Consider the following 22,492-nt stretch of genomic DNA (forward strand, 5'->3'; position numbering starts at 1 on the left):
ACTTCTGATCAGAAAATAAAATATTATTCATTCAAAGCTAGCTTGCTAATGCTAGCCTATTTGAAACACTTTCCCTAGTTTTTACCACAGACCTTATTTCAGACTTACATAAAATGCTTTACTTTAGAATGATGGACTAGTAATGCTTAAATGCTTCTATTTTGCAGTTTTGATTTAGTAGAAGTAATTACATGAATTTGTGTTTGAAGGAATTTGCTCATGAAATTGAGTATTTAGCTTATGTAGTTGGTGTTAACACCAGCTACTTCCTATCAAAAACATGTAGTTGTCATCCGATATTCAAGGTTTTTGTCATAGCATTTTATTTATTCTGCTCTGACTGTGTACGTTCATTGAGGAAGTGTGACTTTCAAGAGACTTCTGATCAGAGAATGAAATATTATTCATTCAAAGCTAGCTTGCTAATGCTAGCCTCTTTGAAACACTTCCCCTAGCTTTTACAACAGACCTTATTTCAGACAGAAAACGCTTTTCTGCAGAATTATGAAACCAGTAATGCCTAAATGCTAACTTTTTGCCTGAAAACCTTCAACACTCTGTTGCCAAAATGCAATTGTGCTGTTTATAATTATTTCCTTTGCACCAAAAGTATTCATAGAATGTACTGGATCAGTTAGACCTTTCAGAGACTTGTGGCCTAGAAATGTTGTTGAGGACGGGATTTAGTAGATGGGTTGTATTCCAGTCAGGTCTATTCTGCTAAAGATCAAACAAAGAATTGCTCTTATTGTGATCTCATTCTCTTGAGTCGCACTCCTCCTCTAGCCAGTGCTTCTGGCTTAGACACAAGAACTGACAAAAAGCCCTTAAAAAGAGGAGGAATAACATGAATAGATAAATAATTAAATGCACAGGCATATCACACAGTAGTGGCTTTTAATAGTGCCCTAGTCCATACATTAGCACCCACTGGAGAACAAGCCTTCCGAATCCATTTGCTTTCACCCACCAGCAGACCTCAAAAGGATGAGCTTGAGCTCACGGGTTGGCATGTGCTAAAGTCATGCTCCTAATTCTCCAGCTCCCACTCAATTACTCTCTTGCTTGTTCTGTCAGTGGCCCGACTGTATTATGAAGTGTCTTGTGCAGGCCTCGGAATATACATGCTGGGGTGGTTGTGGATTTGATTGGTGCATGTTTTGTTTGACCTACTCAAACTGAGCTGCTTAAAGTGAATAATGCTGCTTAACTCTGAACTGCATTGGCATAATGTTAGCTGAGTTAGCTTCTAAGCTAATGTCAATGCTAGTTTAAAAGTCTGTCATTTTACATTTAGCAGTGAAGTAACCATAGCCCAGGAGCTTATTCATTTGTTGAATGAAATGTGTTTATTTAAGAGAATCTTTTGTATGGAATGAAAGTTAATCACTAAGTCCAATTGTACAATGGGATGTCAAGTCCTACTACAATTATTTGTTAAACTGTTCCCACTTCAAATTAGGTGTTCTTAACTGCTATGTAATTGCATCAGATAAATACAATGTACTTAATGTGTTTATAATGTATTGCAGAGATCCTAAATTGGGATACGGGTAGGGTTAGGGACCAGTTTGGTTCTGTTGGGTAGGTTTAAGGCTGGGTTAAGTGTAAGAGATGGTCAGCAGTGTAATTGAACAGTAATCAATCATAAGTACAATGTAAAAAAACATGTATTCACATAATAAGGACAGTACATTAATAATAATTATTGAATAATTTCAGTGTAAGTGCATATTAGTTAAAGCCAGCTAGTATAAAGTGGGACAGTAAAACTGTATTTGTACACTCCAGATAATGTTTAAAATAAATGGTTTTCTTTCTATTTTGTTAACGAAAAACCAATGAGAGATAAAGTATAATGACAATATGCAATATATTTATTTACAAATATAAACATGGTTAAAAAGTAGGGCTGCACAATATTGGGAAAAACTGACATTGTTTTTCTGCAATATATATTGCGATATGAATATAATTTCACAAGATGACTGTATTTGGAAAGAATTCATAAATCTACATTGACTGGGATGATTTTTTAGGGCAGTGCATCTACATAATGTACAAAATAAAAATAAAAAATAAATAAAAATTATTTTATTAATCCGGGGTCGCCACAGCGGAATGAACCGCCAACTTATCCAGCACATGTTTTACACAGCAGATGCCCTTCCAGCCACAACCCATCTCTGGGAAACATCCCTACACACTCACTCACACGCATACACTACAGACAATTTAGCCTTCCCAATTCACCTGTACCGCATGTCTTTGGACTGTGGGGGAAACCAGAGCACCCGGAGGAAACCCACGAGAACGCAGGGAGAACATGCAAACTCCACACAAAAATGCCAACTGACCCAGCCAAGGCTCGAACCAGCAACCTTCTTGTTGGCGATAGCACTGCCTACTGCGCCACTGCGTTGCCAATTATATATATATATATATATATATATATATATATATATATATATATATATATATATATATATATATATATATATATATATATATATATATATTTATATATATAATAAATTAAAATCACAGATGAAAACAACAGAACAAAGATAAAACAGTAAATAAGCAGTAGGGATGCTCCGATCGATCTAGTGAACCGATCGCAAATGTTTGTTTACAAGTTTACAAGCAGAGGAAGATGCACGTGCACGTCCGGGTTATACATCAGCAGCACTACAGCACATGAGCAATGTTTCCAAATTGCAATCTTAGTGCTACGGTTCGCCCACAAGTCCAAAGACATGTATAAGACTATAGGTGAATTGGGTAAGCTAAATTGTCCGTAATGTATGTGTGTGACTGAGAGTGAATTGGTGTTTCCCAGTGATGGGTTTCAGCTGGAAGGGCATCCGCTGCGTATAACATATGCTGGATAAGTTGGCGGTTCATTCCACTGTGGCGACCCTTGATTAATAAAGCCGAAATGAAAATGAATGAATGAATATACAGTTTACTACAAACTTTTTTGTAGTTTTTGTTTAATACAGTTTACTACATATTTTGTTCAACTGAAATCAGAACAACTTAACATTTTGTGAACAATTGAAAACTGAAATTAAAAACATGCTTTTTATACTTGATGGTATATATCGTATATATCAGATCATGCAACTGAGCATCTTTCTGATGCAAAACAATATTTTCCCCCCATGTTTAGTCAAAATGCTTACAATAATAATGAGCACTCAGAAACAAATGTTGTTTGGGTATTATAATTATATGTATGAATAGGCCCACATAAACATGTCAGCATATCCCATTTAAAGTTGAGGTGTGTGTGTGTGTGTGTGTGTGTGTGTGTATGCTGTGTTTCTTCACAACAAGGAGAGTGGGGAGTCCATCTGTTCCTCCAGTTGGTTAACTGAGCTAGGACACACACACACACACACACACACACACACACACACACACACACACACACACACACACACACACACACACACACACACACACACACACACACACACACAGACAGACTCATTTCCTCACAGACTCACAGAAATATGCAGTCGAGCCGTCAGGGACCCCTCACCACTGGAATGATACACCCATGCTTGCACAGTTATGTCAGTGACCCAGGCTCTTTAGATCACAAATGTTTTGTTAGATAATGTATCTGCTATCTGGAAGTAAGACCTTTTAACATTAAAACACAGAGAATTAAGTGGAATTACAGGCAGCATCTGTCTCTGCAATGCTTGGGAGTAGATTATACACAACCTGGATAGTAGGACTTTCCCAACGCGTGGTCAAATGGGATGTTTTCTACAATTTAGGTTAACAAATACTTGCCGGATTATTCTGGATCTGCACATGGCATTGAATTGGCACGTGTTATTTAGTGTGTCTGTCTTATATTCACAAAATAACTGTTAAACTATTGCAAGGAGGATGATTGATTTGTTGTAAAAAAGCACTAGAGAAGTGCGGACAGTGGTGAGTGAAGTGTCCTTTACTGTCTGGTTGATATTTCTAGATCAACAACGTGTCATGATCATTAGCGCCAACCTTCCTGTGAAAATGGATATGCCAATGTGTAGCGTGTGTAGGCATGCAGGAACACTTTCTTTGCTTTACACCTCCACTCATCTCATACTGACCTTATATGAGTTGTATTGTCATCGGTAATGAGATCTTCCGTTCTGAGTTTAATGTGATGAAGAGTCTAGGATGGGACCTGTGCTGTGAGTCTAGGTATAGTGCTGTAAAATATCTAAACAAACAAGCTAATATCTTAATTTATAGGCTACTAATTAAATCCAAGAATGTATTGGAGGGGTCTGGATGCAGACCTGGTGCAAACCTGGTGCCAATGCTTTTTAATGCGCTCACCTAACCCCACCCGTCACAGTGACGTCACTCACTCCATTGAATGCATTGTGTCTAACATTGCATCGCTGAGTGATGCAATCTCAGCTTGCATCATAAAGGCTGCATCCAGATACTATTGGAATGTATTGCATTGAGCTCTAAAAAAAGGGATGGTGGAAGGTGTTAGTCTACATTCACATTGCAGACAAAGGTGGCAATGGCAAAAATTTTCTTTGCCCACATGTGACTCAGATCTGTTTTTGTAGTGACCAACATAGGCTCATTCTAAAAACGTAGCCCTATATACATTTCTGGAGATCGCAAATTATGTAGCCAGAAGTACGTATGGCTGCATTTCCTCTTTAAAATGAATGATATGAGGCAGTATGATGCCGTTCATTTTCTCGCTTACTATCTGACCACTTACCTCCATATGGACAGCTTTCCTGCTGTTACCAGTTTGTCCAGCAGCTCGACATGTACGTCGACTTGAGATGCAGAGCGAAGTTGACCATGACAATGGGGTTCAAGTCTAATGAAGAACGGTTCCAGAAAGCGGGTAAGACAAAAACTAAAGCCAAAAAATAAAATAAACAAGTAAATAATAGGGTGAGAATGTGGTAAAATCTCAAAACGTGGTAAAAATCAGTGGACTTTTCTTTTACTGGATTGCTTTTTAAAACATTGTGGTTGGGTTTAAGGAAGGGGGTGGGTGGGTCAATCGGCGCTTTTTAAATAGCCATTGGTTGGGATTAAGGAAGGGGGAGGGTGGGTGAATCTGTCAGTTGGTGAGTCAGTAAATCAATCAGTCGACAACGGCCTCTGGTGGATTTATACAAGAACAGCAGGCTTGAATTTCATTCGCGAAAGAAATTTGAGATCTAAAAATCATATACACCGGCCTCTGGTGGATTCGCGAAAACAAATACTTCAAAAAACTTGGATGTATTTTGCTCTCTCCAGAAATGTATATATGGATACATTTTCAGAATGAGCCAGGGTTGGTAATGACAGTGTGAACACCCCAAACCACATGCAATCTGATCTTTTCAATTCTGACTTGTGACACTTTCATATGTGGTATTAAATTCTAAACAAATCCAATGTTTTGCAATCCGATCGCAGTGTGAACTGTTACAGTATGTAGGAATTCATGAGACTTTTACTTAATTTTTGATAGATAATTGTCACTATTCTGTACTGGTTCGTGCTGCAAACATCGTCTAATCCTCAGCGGCATAGCAGAATAGCACACAAGGAAAATACTTTACCAAAAATTAAACTTGTTCATCAGTGACAAATTATCAGTGTTTTCGATCACAAAACACTTATTTTAGATTTCAAACACTGAAATACACATTAGTACTATCAAAACAACCATTTACAGATCATAAAAACCAGCTGTTGTCTGTGAAAATGGCAATAAAATATGGACCCTTTTCACAAGACTGCTATGATGCGTTTAATGGTCATCATAATCTTAAATGCTTGAAAGTGTTTAATATTAAATTTTTTTTAATAAACATGTGAACATTTATATGCATTAATGAATGTATAATATCATCTATGTGTCAAATTACAAAAAACAAATTACCGCTTATGCGAGATGTTTTTAATGTCTATGGGCCTGAGAGTCTATGGGCCTGAGAGTAAATTTGGCTGTATTCTCTCCTCTGGCTGCCGTCATCAGTGTCACACTATTATTTTCCTTTTTCTGAAAGTCTCTATAACAACATCGTGGAGTTTTTCATTGATTATTTCAGCAAATAGGATTGTAAAAAATTATTTGTTGTACTCTCCAATTCACTGCGCTCTTAAGTTTACCCAACCAAGGGTCTATTAAGCATAGTCTGACAACGTGCTTTATTCACTTCTTACAGTATACATATTGTGTGCATAATTATACATTTTGTGCTTTGCGCTGTGCGTAGTTGTACTTTTTCGCATGCGGGTCAGTTTAGACCATGATCTGTTCACATTAGAAATCTGATTTTGGCCACATTTATAACAACAGTGTGAACAGCTATGCAAAACAATCAGATCTGAGAAAAAATCAGATTTGAGCAGTAAGGCTCACAAGTGTGAATGTAGCCTTAGATTCTGAGTGAATCAGTGTTTTGAAAGAATAAAGTATATAAAAATTACTTTTACTGGGAGCTATTTTTAACTATTGCAGTTTGTAGTCCTTGAAAACTGGTAAGAGAGTAAAGGGCTCAGAAAGTTTCATCCAACAAAAGCTTTAATGAGTGGGTATATTCGTATAGGTCACCTTGCTGAGCAATAAGGTTGTTTAGATGTTGTTGGTATGGTTACATATGTTTGTGGTCTGAAACATAAAATTGGGCAAATTAAATGCCAATAAAATATTAAGTTTATCAATTACATAACAACAGAATGAAACATTTCCATTATGATTACAACAGAAAGCAATCTTCACATATATATAAATATTCACAGTCAAATTGTAGTATCTGAAAATGACTGTAAGTTACCTCATGAATCAAGATGTATACATTAATTCAACAAAGACACTTGTTGTAGTATGATTAGCTTGAACTAGCATATTAGCTTCCCAACACAGATCTACATAAAACATCATATTAAGCAAATATACACATTACAGATCAATATAACATTACATATATTATACCAACAGTATTAACATCAGCATTGTGCATATTTGACTCACGTGTGGTTTGTGCTCTTAAAGGCAAAGTGGTAAAGTGTCTGTCAAAAATGATAGAAATTTAGTCAACTAGTGGGTACTCACAAGAACTGCAACACTGTTATAAGACTTACCTACACATTGAAATTTGTATAATCACAATTAATTACCAAATATATTTGTTTGTGCTCCATATTTGTTCACAACTTGGGTTTTAGTAGCCTGAATGCTACTTTACAGTTTGTAGAGTGTTCTGAATTGTCTTTTTATGTGGTTGGCTGGTTGTTTTGATTGGTTTCTTGGTAGTTAAAAAGAGCCAAGTGTACTAGTAATAGATAGAATTTTGGTCAGAAAGATCACAAGTAGATTTCCGTTTATACCTGGGGTTTAAATCCACCTCTATTGTCAATTTTTGACGACTGTCCCATGGTGTGTTTTTGAAAAGCTTCATTAAATAACTATAGTCACAGTCTGTCGAACTCAATTGTTAATCAATGCAACCGTACCATGCTTTTGCAAAATGAACCCCTAATAATCAGACTCTCCAGGATTTCTCAATTGCTGAATTTGACATAAAATTTCAAAATGAACTCATTCTGAAAACCCCTATATACATTTCTGGAGATTGCGAATTATGTAGCCAGATGAAAGGATGGCTACATTTCATATTAAAAAAAGGAATGCTACGGGGCGGCATGATGCTGTTTCTTTTCGCACTTACCAGCTGACTGCTTACCTCTGTGCGGATGTTTTCTCCGCTGTTACCACTTTGTCCAGTGCTGGTCAGTCGGTGCTTTTTAAAACACTATCGGTTGGGTTTAGGGAAGGGGGTGGGTGTTGCGGTCAGTCGCTTGGTCAGTCAGTCAGTCAACAGCGGCCTCTGGTGGATTTAAGTGAGAACAGCAGGTGCGAATGGCACTCACGAGAGAAATTTGAGATCTGAAAAAGCATACACAACGGCCTCCGACGGATTGGCAAAAACTGCTAAAAAAGTAAATCCTGGTCCATATTTTGTGCTCTCCAGAAATGCATATAGGGGTACGTAATCAGATCACAATTTTTTTTAATTTGCTTTCATTTCCCGCATATTTTAGGCAGTCAGGACACTGTTGAAATTTCACAAAGCGCCATTTGCAAAGTTTTACTTTCAAAAACATCTTAGTTATCATAAATAGAATGTGCTTGTCTGATATGCCAAGCCTTGACTTGTCAATACAAGTGTCTAGTGTGTGGTCCACATCATCTCATGTTATTGCAACGCACATTCAAATCCTGTTTGAACTAGGCCACATAAGTTGCAGCAATCCTAAACCTATATTGAATATATTCACCTGTCAACATAAGCAAAGCGTTCTCTCCCTTCGTGAACATACATGCACACACAAGGCGCACACCTTGCATCATTTGCGTTAACGTGTTTAAATAGCCAACTTAGCACTAATTCTCAAACAATTGGTTTCATTTTCAAATATGATGCTGTACTGTAAATATGAACTGTAGTTTCTCTCTGTTTCTTTCAGTGCTTGCTTGATATAAATTAGAGAGATTAATATTTCCTGAGGTCAGAAAATTAATAATGAATTAAGAATGCAGCTCAATTTGACACATAATTACAGAAAACTCGCTAAAGTTAGTCATTTAAGTTGCAAAAAAGTAAAAACTCACAAACAAACTAATCAATTCAGGCTGACTAGAAACTTCCATGAAAGTGTGTCGAAGCTGATGGCGGCAAATCTCTGCAGGATCTTGGCCCTATTTCGGAGTCATTGCGAGTTTTCATCTGTTTTATCAGCTGCAATATGGCATTTGTTCAACTTATTGTTTATTATATAAAATAATGTTACATAATTTGTTCTTAGTATGTTGCATAAGTAGGCAGTGAAATTGCTGCTAGGACTGCTACGTCAGAAGTTTGTTTCTGAAGTATGAGTTAGGTGTAGATTGATTTAATTAGCAAAAATAAAAAAAAATAAAAAAATAAAAATGAAGCTTAACAACTGTGGTAAACTGTCAGCTTTGAGCTGTCTTTTTAAGGTGTCTGCTTCTGCTTCTGTCGGTCGTATGTTTTTTTTTTTAAATTAGCAGCGTTTTCAGTTAGTCAGTCAGACAGTAAGTCAGTGAAGTGTGGCACCAACTCCTGGAGCTTCAGTTACACAGCACTCCCATGGAGGAATGTGCATTTCAGGCTGTTCTGTAGGCACTGTTCTCTCTCTCTTTCTCTCTCTCTTTCTTCTCCTCATGAGAGAGTGTCACTTTCCACATGCATCATCATAGTATTACTCCTGAGCTGGCCGAAAAAGCTGTGGCTCTGTGCTCCTTGTTCACCAATGGCTTTTTTTAAATCGGCCAGAGAGATACTGTATGTGTGCGTGAGTTTATGCATCCATGCATTCGTGTAAAAAACAGCACAAGCAGATTATGCATGGCCTGATTTGAATGTAACATCATGGACGTGTTCACCCGGCTGAGTGTGTGTGGCGATCAGATCCGCAGCCATTTTTCTGTGTGTGTGTGTGTGTGGATTCCAGAGGGTTTTGTGAGGACCATGATGTCTTGGATGAAGAGAGTGGCTTGTCTATTTATAGATGTGTTTTGTTTTAATGACATGGCTGCCGCTCGTGCGGATAGGCATATGGACGCCCCCCCCTCTTCTTTTCTATCTCTTTGCTGATTTTCACCAGCCCACATGGGACTGCTCCATCTGAGAGTAGATTCTGTCAGAGATTTACAGTCAGTCTGAGCTGCTGTGCTATTGAAGAATGTCTGTTTTAGCTTTCACTCATCACTCACGCTCTACTGCCCAGTCACTTTCACGCAGGTTGCTGCTTATTATACAACCGTTACTTCTGGTCCTGTAATTTGATTGGCAGAGATTGCTGATATTTAGACAGGACTGAGACGTTTCACTGTTTGTCCCACTCGTCATACGTAAGAAACCAGAATTGCTTTTTTTATACCCATCAATACCCCTTACTTAAATGGGTTATTTAATTTGGGATCAGAAATAGAATTGAAATGATTTAAAACTTTGGACGATATAACAGAATACGACACTGTAAAACCCAAAAACTTAAGGTAACTCAAACCATTTGAGTTCTCTTCATTTACTGAGTTTTACTGTGCTCAAATTGCTTCATTTACTCAAATAGATTAAGTTCAAAAACTAATCCTAATGAGTACTGTGAACTTAATCTATTTGAGTAAATGAAGCTATTTGAGCACAGTAAAACTCAGTAAATGAAGAGAACTCAAACCAATTGAGTACTGTAAAACCCAATAAGTTAAGGCAACACAAACCGTTTGAGGAAACCGATTGCTACAAACCATTTGAGTAAAAAACTAATCTAAATGAGTACTGTGAACTTAATCCATTTGAGTAAATAAAGTAATTTGAGCACAGTAAAACCTGATAAATGAAGAGAACCCAAACCAATTGAGTACTGTAAAACCCAATAAGTTAAGGCAACTTAAACCGTTCGAGGAAACCGTTTGCTACAAATCATTTGAGTAAAAAACTAATCTATATGAGTACTGTAAACTTAATCCATTTAAGTAAATAAAGTAATTTGAGCACAGTAAAACCTGATAAATGAAGAGAACTCAAACCAATTGAGTATTGTAAAACCCAATAAGTTAAGGCAACTCAAACCATTTGAGGAAACATTGCTACAAATCATTTGAGGAAAAAAAACTAATCTATATGAGTACTGTGAACTAACTTCATTTCAGTTGAAGTAATGAGGTATTTAATTAACTCATTACCTTCAACACTGAGTTCAAAACTCTTTTCAAATGAGTAGAATTAACTTTCAGTCAGTTTTGCGTTAACTACACTCATTTCATTTGATAAGTTGACTGTTAGGTTTTACATTGTACTGAAATTATTTTTAAAGGATGATTGGTACATAGAAAGCTGTGCTGATGGACATTTTCATGCTTTTGTAGTTTAGTAATAATTTTTGTTTAGAAAAAAAATAATATAGGTTTTTCAGAAAGGATGCTTGACATTGATATTTATTTGAAATATTAATTGAGCATCAAATCAGTTCAGTTCATCTTTATTTCTATAACGGTTTTACGATTGTGTCAAAGCAGCTTAACAAAGGAATTGTAGTAAATTGAAACTGTGTCAGTCCAGTTATGGGACTTGTTAACAAAGGTTCGACAGTGAAACCACGTCTCACTTTGTCTCCTTAACCAATAACCTACTCCCTAAAAAACTTATTTAAGGCAGACCAGCCCTCTAGCACTGTTCTTCTCGTTCTCTTAAACTTACCCTTCCTCCCTCCATTTCCTCGCTTTTCATTAACAATCCTATAACCTTCTCTTCCCTACTAGGTTGAATTGGGGGGTCCAATCAATCTACCAAAATATTACAGAGATGGTCTCTTGGCATCATCGTAGGACGCCCGATCAACCTACCTACCTGTTTACTGTTTGTCCTCTTACGTACCTTCCCTTCATCCCTCTGTTCCCTTACCATCTCTTTCATCCCTACATCCCTACAATAAAGTCTAGCTCAAAGTGTGGCAATGTCCATGCTGGTGAATTCAGAGTTGAAGTTCAGCTTAGTTCAGTGTGGTTTAAATTTCACTACTGAAAGTCAAACACTGAAGAGCAAATCCATCGATGTGCAGCTCCACAGGTCCCAAACCAAGCAAGCGAGTGGCAACAGTGGTGTGGAACAAAACTTCACCAATTGACAAAAGTGAGGGAAAAAAATCCTTGAGAGAAACCAGGCTCAGTTAGCCATGAACATTTCTCCTGTGGCCAAACTTCTTGTGCAGAGCTTGTACAAATCAGTATATAATGATTTCTTTGAAGACTGAAGACTCTGGAAATTCAACTTTATATATCACAAGAACATAAATTACAGTTAAACATATCTAGAAAGGTTAAGTGTATTTAGTTTTATTAACTTTATTCAGAAAGAGGTGCAGTTATAGGTTATAGGTTGTTTTATTAGGTTTAATTAGAGTGGAGAGCAGGGGGCTGGATGGCTCAGTGGTTAGCATTGTCACCCACAGCAAGAAGGTTGCTGGTTTAAGGCCCGGCTGGGTCAGTTGGCGTTTCTGTGAGGAGTTTGCATATTCTCTCCGTGTTGGCATGGGTTTCTTCCGGGGGCTCCAGTTTCCCTTAAAGTCCAAAGACATGCGGTACAGGTGAATTGAATAAACTAAGTTGGCCATAATGAATGTGTGTGAATGTCAGAATGTGTGGGTGTTTTCCAGTACTGGAATGCGGCTGGAAGGGCACCCACTGCGTAAAAGATATGCTGTTGGCGTTTGGCAGTTCATTCTTATTTGGCGACCCCTGATAAATAAAGGGACTTAGCCGAAAAGAAAATGAATGAATAGACTGCATATCGAAATATAATATTTGATTATATTTTCATTACACATAGGCAAGGCAAGGCAAGTTTATTTATATAGCACATTTCTTACACAATGGCAATTCAAAGTGCTTTACATAAACAAGAATAAAAGAAACAAGTGTAAGAGAAATAAAAACAAATAATAAAAATGGTAAAAAAATAAATAAAAAGATTTTATTGGCTGAAAGCCGATTCACCCTGCTTTGACTGAACTCTTGGAATTTCTAGTTTATATGATCCTAAAGATCTGAGTGATCTGTTAGGTTTGTATTCAGTGAGCATATCTATGACTGCATATCTACTACACATACACAACTGGTCAAACGTTTTAGGACAATAAGATTTTTAACATTTAAAAAATTTTTATTTTTCTCATCAAGCCTGCATTCATTATATACAATGAACTGCAAAAACAATAGAATTTTGAAATATTATTTTATTATTTACAGTTTTTTTATATTTTAATTTTAAAATGTAGTTTTAATTTTAAAATATTACTTCTTACTGTGATTCAGCGCTTAAATTTAGCATTATCACTCATCATCACAAGATCCTCCAGAAATCATTCCAAGATTCTGATTTGCTGCATGCTGTAATATTTTATTATGTTAAAAAAATGTTAAGAAAAATGTTAAGAAAAATGATACTAACTCCAAATTTTTGAATGGTAATGTATAATATTGAAGCTTTTTTATTTCAGATTAATTATAGTTATAATAATCAAACAATCCTTAAAATAATTACTCATCTGTTGATAATATAATTATAATAATTTTATAACAATAATTACAGTAAAATTTTTAAAAAGTATTCTTAAAATTCATGTGACTGAAGCAACATTTAAACCAACCTTTAGGTATAAAATCACATGAATAAATAAATTTTAAAACATATTCAAATAGGAAACTTCCTCAGTTTAAATAGTCAACATACAGTGCTCAGCATATATAAGTACACCCCTCACAAATCTCTCTTTTAAATTCATATTTTTAATAGGAAGCTATACAATATTATATTAGAGCATATATATTAGATTAGTCAGTACTGAAGGCAAATCTGGAGCTTATCTAACAAAATCACTTACAATAACAGTTTTAAAATTAGTACTCCCAAATTTATATGTTATAGAAAAAATATTAAATAAAGAGGAAAAATCAAGAGAAGCAAAAAAAAAATAAAATTAAATTTAGTTGAAATTTTGTAGGTTTTAATTTTTTTTTGTAATATTTTGCTTGAATTTAATTGTATTATCTTTCAATTTCTAAATATGTTTGATGACTAAAATATTTATAAATTTTAATAAATATATCTGTTTAATAAGTCTGTTTTGTTTAAATGCACCAAAATACATTGCCTATATTCACTAAGAAATAGAGAAAAATATTAATTTTCAAAATGAGGTGTACTCAATTATGCTAAGCACTGTATTTTAGAATTTTACAGTTTTTGTTGTGCTTTGGATCAAATAAATGCAAGCTTGTTAAGCAAAAGACACTTAAAAACTAAAAAATAAATATACTGTTCCAAAATGTTTAACCTGCAATAGGCTATAAGGCCGCTTTTACATTTTTTAAGACATATATGAGAATGAAATTGCCCTTTATTGCCTTAAAAAATTAATTTATTGCTTGGATATCAAGCAAAGGCGTGTACAGTTGAAGTCAGAAATATTAGCCCCCTCTGAATTTCTTTTTCTTTTTTAAATATTTCCCAAATGATGTTTAACTGAGCTAGGAAATTTTCACAGTATGTCTTATAATATTTTTTCTTCCGGAGAAAGTCTTTTTTCTTTTATTTTGGCTAGAATAAAAGTAGTTTTTAGTTTTTTAAAAATCATTTTAAGGTCAAAATTATTAGCCCCTTTAAGCTATATTTTTAGCTATATAATAACTTGCCTAATTACCCTAACCTGCCTAGTTAACCTAATTAACCTAGTTAAGCCTTTAACTAGTCACTTTAAGCTGTAAAGAAGTGTCTTGAAAAATATTTAGTCAAATATTATTTACTGTCATCATGGCAAAGATAAAATAAATCAGTTATTAGGGCGTCCTAATAATTCTGACTTCAACTGTATGTCTATATATAAATCTGTTTGTAAGTCCTTTAACATGATATGAACCTCTCACGCAAACATCTAAAAAATCCAACTATTGCTCTACTTGAACTTTTGAGGCTTGGTGTCTTGAGGCATATTTGAGTGTGCGAGTGGAGCAGCAGTGACGTGATGTCCTCCCATCTCTCTGTTCATGTGTCTCTCAGCAGAAAGGAGAAAATGTCATTATGGAGGCCTGGAGGCTCACAGTCTTGCTCTCTCTGTAATGTCCTCTTCCTGCTCCATACGGTTAGAGCTCAGGCTCATGGGAAAGCTCGGGTGACAACCAGACACGGGCTGGAAGCTCTGGGAATCGCATTGTTCTTAAGGGCTAAAACCATGGTGTCAAGTACCCAGGGAGTGTTCACAAGCTCTGAAGACTTTATATAGATCCACCCTTGGGTTTACTGGTGTGTTTTCTGTCACTCTCAAAACGCTCATATTTTATTTTTTTTTGAACATGTATATCGGAAATTGTAGCCTCAGGCTTACGGCGTTGTGTTAAGACATAATTTGACATCACCACTGAGCCTATTAACAAAGCCTGTGTAGACGCTTTGTTAAAATGATTGGCCAGATATGAAGTCAGCAAAGCAGTTAAGTAATTGCAACACCTGACAGAACAGGGAAATGGTAGCATGGTAGAAAATGACACAATGTGACATACAATATAGCACAAGAGCACAAAAAAATAATGAAGAACAACAAAGATAAAGTAGAATGATGAATGCATCATTTAAAAATGCTGAATGGAGTTTACAGTTCAGTGAAGGAACAATACACTGCAGACTTTTATGAATGTTTAAGAAAAAGCTCATATTACCAATAATGCTAATGCAATAGGAAGGATTTGCAATAAACAATATTAAATATACTGCTTAATTTTGTATTGCTAAATATGACTTGTAGTGGTATATGGTCTTGCACTTATAATGCCATTTATATATACAGTTCTGCGTGAAAGGTTTTTGAGCATCATGCAGAATTGCTGAAAATGTGAATATTTTTAACAAAATGAGAAAGAGAATGGGGTGTCATGGTGGCGCAGTGGGTAGCACGATCACCTCACAGCAAGAAGGTCGCTGTATCGAGCCCTAGCTGGGTCTGTTGGCATTTCTGTGTGGAGTTTGCATGTTTTCCCTGTGCTCACATGGGTTTCCTCCAGGTGCTCCGGTTTCCCCCACAAGTCCAAAGACATGCGCTATAGGTCAGTAGTCTAAATTGTCCATAGTGTATGTGTGTGATTGAGAGTGTATGGATGTTTCCCAGTGGTGGGTTGCAAATGGAAGGGCTTTGGCTGCGTAAAACATATGCTGGATAAGTTGGCAGTTCATTCCACTGTGACAAGCCCTGATTAATAAAGGGACTAAGTTGAAAAGAAAAAAAATGAATGAATGAATGAATGAATGAATGAATGAAGAAAGAAAGAGAATATAAAATGCATGCAATTTTTTTATTTAGTAATGTCCCAGGTAAGATATTTCAAATATGGTTTAGTCAGGACTCTGGGCTGGCCATTTCATTATTTCAATGTATTCTTGCTGAGTCGGATCTTTACCTTGCTCAATGCTGAACTGGTGAGCAATGAGCTGCTTGAGATTCTCAACATTATTCTGTCCTTTCATGCATTAATTTTCCTAAACAACTAGCTTTTTGATGGCACTTAAATTAGTTAATGGCATTGCAAAAATGCTAAATCACAGATTTGGATCAGTCTTGATATGGTGGAAAGGCCTTCATTTGGACAACCTTGTGTCTGAGAGTTTCATAAATGTTATAAAATGAGTTATTGAATTTTTGGGTTATTTGTATTTAAGGCATAGTTCACCAAACAATTTTTACTTCTGTCATCACTTACTCACCTTTCACTTTTTCCAAACCACTTTTAGTTTTTTAGTTCTGATGAGTTCTCTACTGTCCCAGGTAAGATATTAAAAAAATAAAATATGTTTACATATAGTTCAAAAGACAAAAACAACAACATCAACATACTAGTAATGCTCAATGTTTTTAGTGAAGGTTGTTTATGAGTCGCTTGTTTGTTCAGAAAAATCTTACATGTACTGCAGATCCTTTATATTTTAACCCTTTCCAGTGACTGCATGATATAGGATCCATTTTTTTTCACACTGAAGATAATAAATAGACTCAAACACAAGCATTAATAATTCAAACATAAGCATTGATAAAAGGTTCAAATAATTGTTTCCCCCCCATATAATATTGGACTTTAGAAATAATGGAATATACTTGTATGTTTCTCAGATGAAAAGTTAAATACAATGTACCTTGATCTTTTAATTTCAAAAGTTCCCATAACCCCTTAATGCATTGTGTTTTTTCCGGTTTTAAAACCAGTAAAATTTTATGTTATACAGTTCACATGGTATATGCCATTTTTCCGTGGTTTTTTTTTTTTTTTTCAGTTTTATTTTTTTTATGGCAACAGAATCACAAGCAAAAAAGTACCCTCCACATCAAAATCACCTGGTCCCTTACTTTATATCCAAAGAAAAGAAAGACATCCAAAGAAGCCTTTTAAAGTTTTTTTCTGTTTTTAAAACTAATTACATGAGCAATGAGCAAAATTCAATAATTTATTTTAATTATTTAGCCTGACATGTTCCAAACTGCTCCAAAATATTTTTAAAGTTTCTTAAAATATAATATATTGTGTTTAATGGATACATTTTTTTAAAAATTTTTTATCCAGACATTTTAAATGAACACATTTTAGAGCAGTAATCACAATACGTGATATTTTTTATCCAAGGTTATCATACCGCCAGAATCTTACACCGGCCCATGTCATTATGTTGTTAAATTGAAGTCAATAAATTTTTTAAAAAGTAAAATTTCTTTCAGAAAAAAATCTCAAATGACTGTTTTAATGATCTAGTATCTAAAAAATTCACTCAACCGATTCATTTAAAAACACTGATTCATTCGGGAACTGACTTTTTATGAGCAATTCACCAATATGTTTGATAACCTTATTCGTTCAAAAACACTGATTCAGTCAGGAATGCCATTGCTGTGTGTTGCTCAGGAGCTCATTTAAAATCATTTTCGACAATGATTATGGATGAGCAAAATGTTCAATAAGCAGCTACCGATACTGGTGCTAAATGAAAGTTAGATCATTTTAACTTCTTGCTTTTTGAAATATTGTATAACTTGCACTTGTTGCCTTTGTGGAATAATAATCCAATGTATATCTGCGTGTGTATGCATTGGCAAGAGTTCTGCCAAACTGGCTGATGCCTGATTTTCCTGCGATGCCAACTGGTGCTGCATGAGTGGTTGTGTGTATTTGCACAGCTTGTGTTTACATGTGTATATATGTCTATGTGTATGTGTGTATTTGTGTGTGTGTGTGTGTGTGTGTGTGTGTGTGTGTGTGTGTGTGTGTGTGTGTGTGTGTGTGTGTGTGTGTGTGTGTGTGTGTGTGTGTGCGTGTGTGTGTGTGTGCTTAGCATCATGCTATAGCCTAGTGTGTGTTTAAAGCTAAGCCTCCACTGGGCTGTGATGGTCCTGTAGATGCACAGCTAGGCCATATGGACACCTTTATCAGGAGATCCCAGCATCCACCACTCCACTGCTAAAGCTACAGCACATATTCTCCATCTGTTTCTTTTCTTCCCACTTCTGTCCCCCCGCATCCCTCCTTCTCACACCTCCCTTTCGTCTCCCTCCCACTCTAATCTGTTTGTAAATGGGTAATTCACAGCAGGGTAAAAATAGACATCATCATCATCTCGTGTCCCACCCTAATTAACGACGGGTCTCTATTTTGCCAGGGGGCTTTAAAGGCCGACAGGTTTATTAAGTGTTTTCATGAGGTTTGTTAACTGAAACACTAGTGTCACAGAGGCTGTTTAAGGGGAAAAATGAATGAGTTGGAATATTGACAGAGGAGAGAGGCCACTTGAGTAGATGCCTCAGTAAACCCTGCTAAGCACACACATTGGTTTCTATCTTCCATTGCCACTTATTCTTTTGTTGAGGACAGGCTCTCAAGTTCACGTTCATTATTGCATTACTGTAATGCCTTTAAAAATGTTTTTGTATTTTTATTGCTTTTGGTTCACTTTCTTGGTCTACATCTTTCTTGTGAATTTGAAGCTCGGCTCTATTCATTATTTAAGGGATGTTGTCTAATCGGCACAGATATGCTGCCGTCACCAGGGGGTTCTGGGAAATGTTATTGTCCTGGTGGCACTGTACTACTCCTCTACTTGGCTCTGCCTGGATGAAAAAACCTGCTGATTGGGCTAGATGCACTATTGTTTTTGAAAACAAAGCATGTTGGAAAAAAATTATTTTATATATTATGTTATAATACGGCATGATAACCTTGGATAAAAATATCACGGTTTCACGGTATCACGTTATTATGATTACTGATCCAAAATAAGTTCTTTTTAAATGTCTGGGTAAAAAACATCAACTTTTCCCTCATTGAACACAATATTTTTTATTTTAAGAAACATTTAAAATGTTTTGGACCAGTAGATTTTGATGTAGAGGTTGCTTTTCTGCTGAAGATACTGTTGCCCTAAAAAAACTAAATAAAATAGTTGAAAAACATGCAAAAATAAATAAATAAATAAAAACAGATACCTTAGAGACGGTATTACAGGAAACTGTCAGATTAAAACCTTGACTTTTCCAAACCACGGTAAACCTTGAAATCGGTTATTATCATCTCATGCCTAATATAAAATACATCCCTCCCTAATCTCTCTAATAAATTAATATTTTCTATACAATGCTTTACAATATTATATCTGTGCATATACATTCGATTAGTCAGTATTGAAGCCAAATCTGGAGCTAATCTAACAAAATAATTTACAATTTTTAATTTACTAAATTAGCAGCCCAAGTTTATATGCTAGGGAAAATAATAAATAAAAATTTTAAATAAAGAGAAACAAACAAAAATAATAATAAAATTGTGTTGAGCAATATTTCGCATACATTTAAATGTATTATATATATATATATTTTAAAGATGTTCAGTGACAAAAATATTTCTTTAATAAATGTATAGCTTTAATAAATCAAAACAAGAATAAAACATAAAAACAAACGTTTTGTTCAAATGCAAGAAAAAAAATATTGCCTATATTCACTAAGAAATGGAAAAAAAATTTCATTTTCTAAATAGGGTGTACTCATTTTTGTTGAGCACCTTATATCCAATAAAAATGCTGTAAAACTTTTATTCTTTTTTCAAATATTTTCTATAATATTTCTTCTTCTGGAGAAAGTCTTATTTCTTTTTTTTTTAGCTGAAATAAATGTAGTTTTAAAAAACAAAGTCAATATTATTAGCCCTTTTAAGATTTTTGTATTTATTTTATTTTGCATTCATTTTTTATTTATTTGTTTTCATTTGCTAGAGAACAAACCACTGTTATCCCACAATTAGGCTTATCTTGTCTAGTTAACTTAATAGTTGAGTTTTTAAATTACGCTTTATATAAATAAAAAAAATAAAATATATCAGTGGAAAATAAAAAATAGAGAACAATTTAGAAACGCTTGATTTTTTTCAGAAATAATTTATGCAGATACAACAAGGCATTTAAAAAATACTTTAATTTTGTGAAAAAGTCAGTGGACAAAATTAGAGAATATTTTTGTAGCATGAAGTGAGAGTGCAGCTAAATGTTTGAAGGTTATAGTGGTCAGATTTTAGTATGATCCTTGCACATAAGTGGTAACAGGACAACACTTCTTCAGTCTCTTCAACAGTTTGCTGATTTTTGTTTGTCAACAAAGACATAACAGAGATTTTAAATATGGTTTAGTTCAGGACTTTGGGCTGTCCATTTCATTATTTTAATGTTTGTATACTAAGTCAGATATTTACCTTTTTTCAGTGCTAAACTTCTGAGCAATGAGCTGCTGGAGATTCTCAACATTATTCTGCCCATTCATGCATTCGTCTTTCCTAAACAACTAGCTTTTTTGATGGAACTTAAATAAGTTAATGGCATTGCAAAAATGAAAACTGTAGAAATCACACATTTGGAAAGTCTTGTCATGGCTGAAAAAGTTGTGGTAAAGGGATAGTTCACCCCAAAATTTTACTTCTGTCATTAATTACTCACCCTTCACCTATTCCAAACCAATTTTAGCTTTTTAGTTTTGATCATTATATTTTGAAGAATGTTGGAAACTCATAACCATTGGCATCATAGTAGGAAAAAAATTACTTTCAGTAATTTCAGTAAGTCAATGGTTACAGGATTGCAACATTCTTCAAATTATCTTTTTTCTATTCATCAGAACAAAAAGAAAACTCAAACTGCTTTGGAACAATTGAAAGGTGAGTAATTGAAATATCCCTTCTGTCCTCTCTGTGAAGGAATTTTTGGTATCTGAATAAATAACAGCATATTTCTCAGTGTGAACTACCCCTTCAAATATCTTTCATTCATGTAACAGCTGTGGATTTCCACTCGCTCACAGTACAGGCTCTTGACAGCAAAGAGCTCATAGTTTCAAAGGGCTTCCCATCAGGGACTCTGTGAAGAGGATTGGAAACTTCCTTAAACACAAAAAAAAAAAGGATGTGAAATAACAAACAGCTAAAAGACAAGAGTTTTAAAGGAAGAATATGGCAGTTAGCTGGGAGTTACTGGACACTGGTGTTCCTGTAGCCTTAAGAGCGCAGAGAGGACGTAGCATCTCTCCCCCGACGCTCTGCTGCATCTCCAGTTTGGCATAATGAGGACACCGCTGTACTCTTGCTTCTCTCTACCTGTCCTATGGGAGGCAGCGGCTGGTCATGTGACGGGCACAACACACTTCTCTGTGTGCTCATCAGTTTGGTCATGTGACCTTCTCTGTGTTCTGTGCCATCTAGTATCTCCACCACGCAGCGTGAATGAGAGCGCTAATGCTTCTGATGCTCAAGAGCTGCTGATTTGACTTTCAAATTAATTGTCTTTTATTTGTTTTGATTGTATGTTTTCTTTCTTTCTTTTAATATCTTATTATATGTCTACACTATGAGCCAGTGTTTGTTCCTTTCTCCTAGTTCTGTATATATATATATATAACTAAGGTTAATTAGGTTAACTAGGCAGGTTAGGGTAATTACGCAAGTTATTGTGTAATGATGGTTTGTTCTGTAGACAATCGAAAACAAAATAGCTTAAAGGGGCTAATAATTTTGCCCTTAAAATTGTTTTTAAAAAATTAAAAACTGCTTTTATTTTAGCTGAAATAAAACAAATGAGACTTTCTCCAGAAGAAAAAATATGATCAGACTTTAATATTATTATTATTAAAAGTATTCTTATTTTAATTCTAATTATAAAAGTATTAAAGTAATAATAACTATTATTATTATTATTATTATTATTATTAAAGGGCGTCATTATTAAAGTATTTTTATTAGTGGTGTGCATCAAAGCTGGTACTTTTTGATTTAAAGGTTTAAACTCATTTAATGTAATTAATAACTTGTGTTGGACAGATAGTTTAGTTTTAGAGCAAATTTTTTTTTCCTTATCCACTATTAAAGCCTGTTCACAACACCAAGAATGATAATTATTAAAGTGCTAAAAATTTTACTTCTAAAAAGTGCTTCAAATATAAAAGAATAGCAGAGTCCACTACAACCATACTGGCACTGAGGAAGGATATTGTTGAATAACCTTCACTGCAGTTGTCCTCAAATGATGGATTCTCAATAATGGATCAGATTCTTGTTATGTTTATAGTGCTGGGCAAAGATTAATTGCCATCCTAAATAAATGTTTGTTTTGACATAATTGTGTGCATTATATATATATATATATATAATGTATACTCACACATAGAAACAAAATCCCACAAAACCATGTTGTTGGCTCAGTCCAAATCCTCACAGGCCAAAGACATGCGCTATAGATAAATTGAATAAACTAAATTGGCCGTAGTGTATGAGTGTATGTGAATGTGAGAGTATATGGGTGTTTCCCAATACTGGGTTGCAGCTGGAAGAGCATCCGCTGTGTAAAACATATGCCGT

General features: G+C 35.0%; 1 pseudogene; it reads left to right on the plus strand.

The window, feature by feature from the left end:
- The window catches only part of LOC130239307 (regulating synaptic membrane exocytosis protein 1-like), a 137,219-nt pseudogene that overhangs the window by 6,617 nt on the left and 108,110 nt on the right, over positions 1-22,492 (plus strand).

The sequence above is a fragment of the Danio aesculapii genome, chromosome 13 (genome assembly GCF_903798145.1).
Source record: "Danio aesculapii chromosome 13, fDanAes4.1, whole genome shotgun sequence".
NCBI lineage: Eukaryota > Metazoa > Chordata > Actinopteri > Cypriniformes > Danionidae > Danio > Danio aesculapii.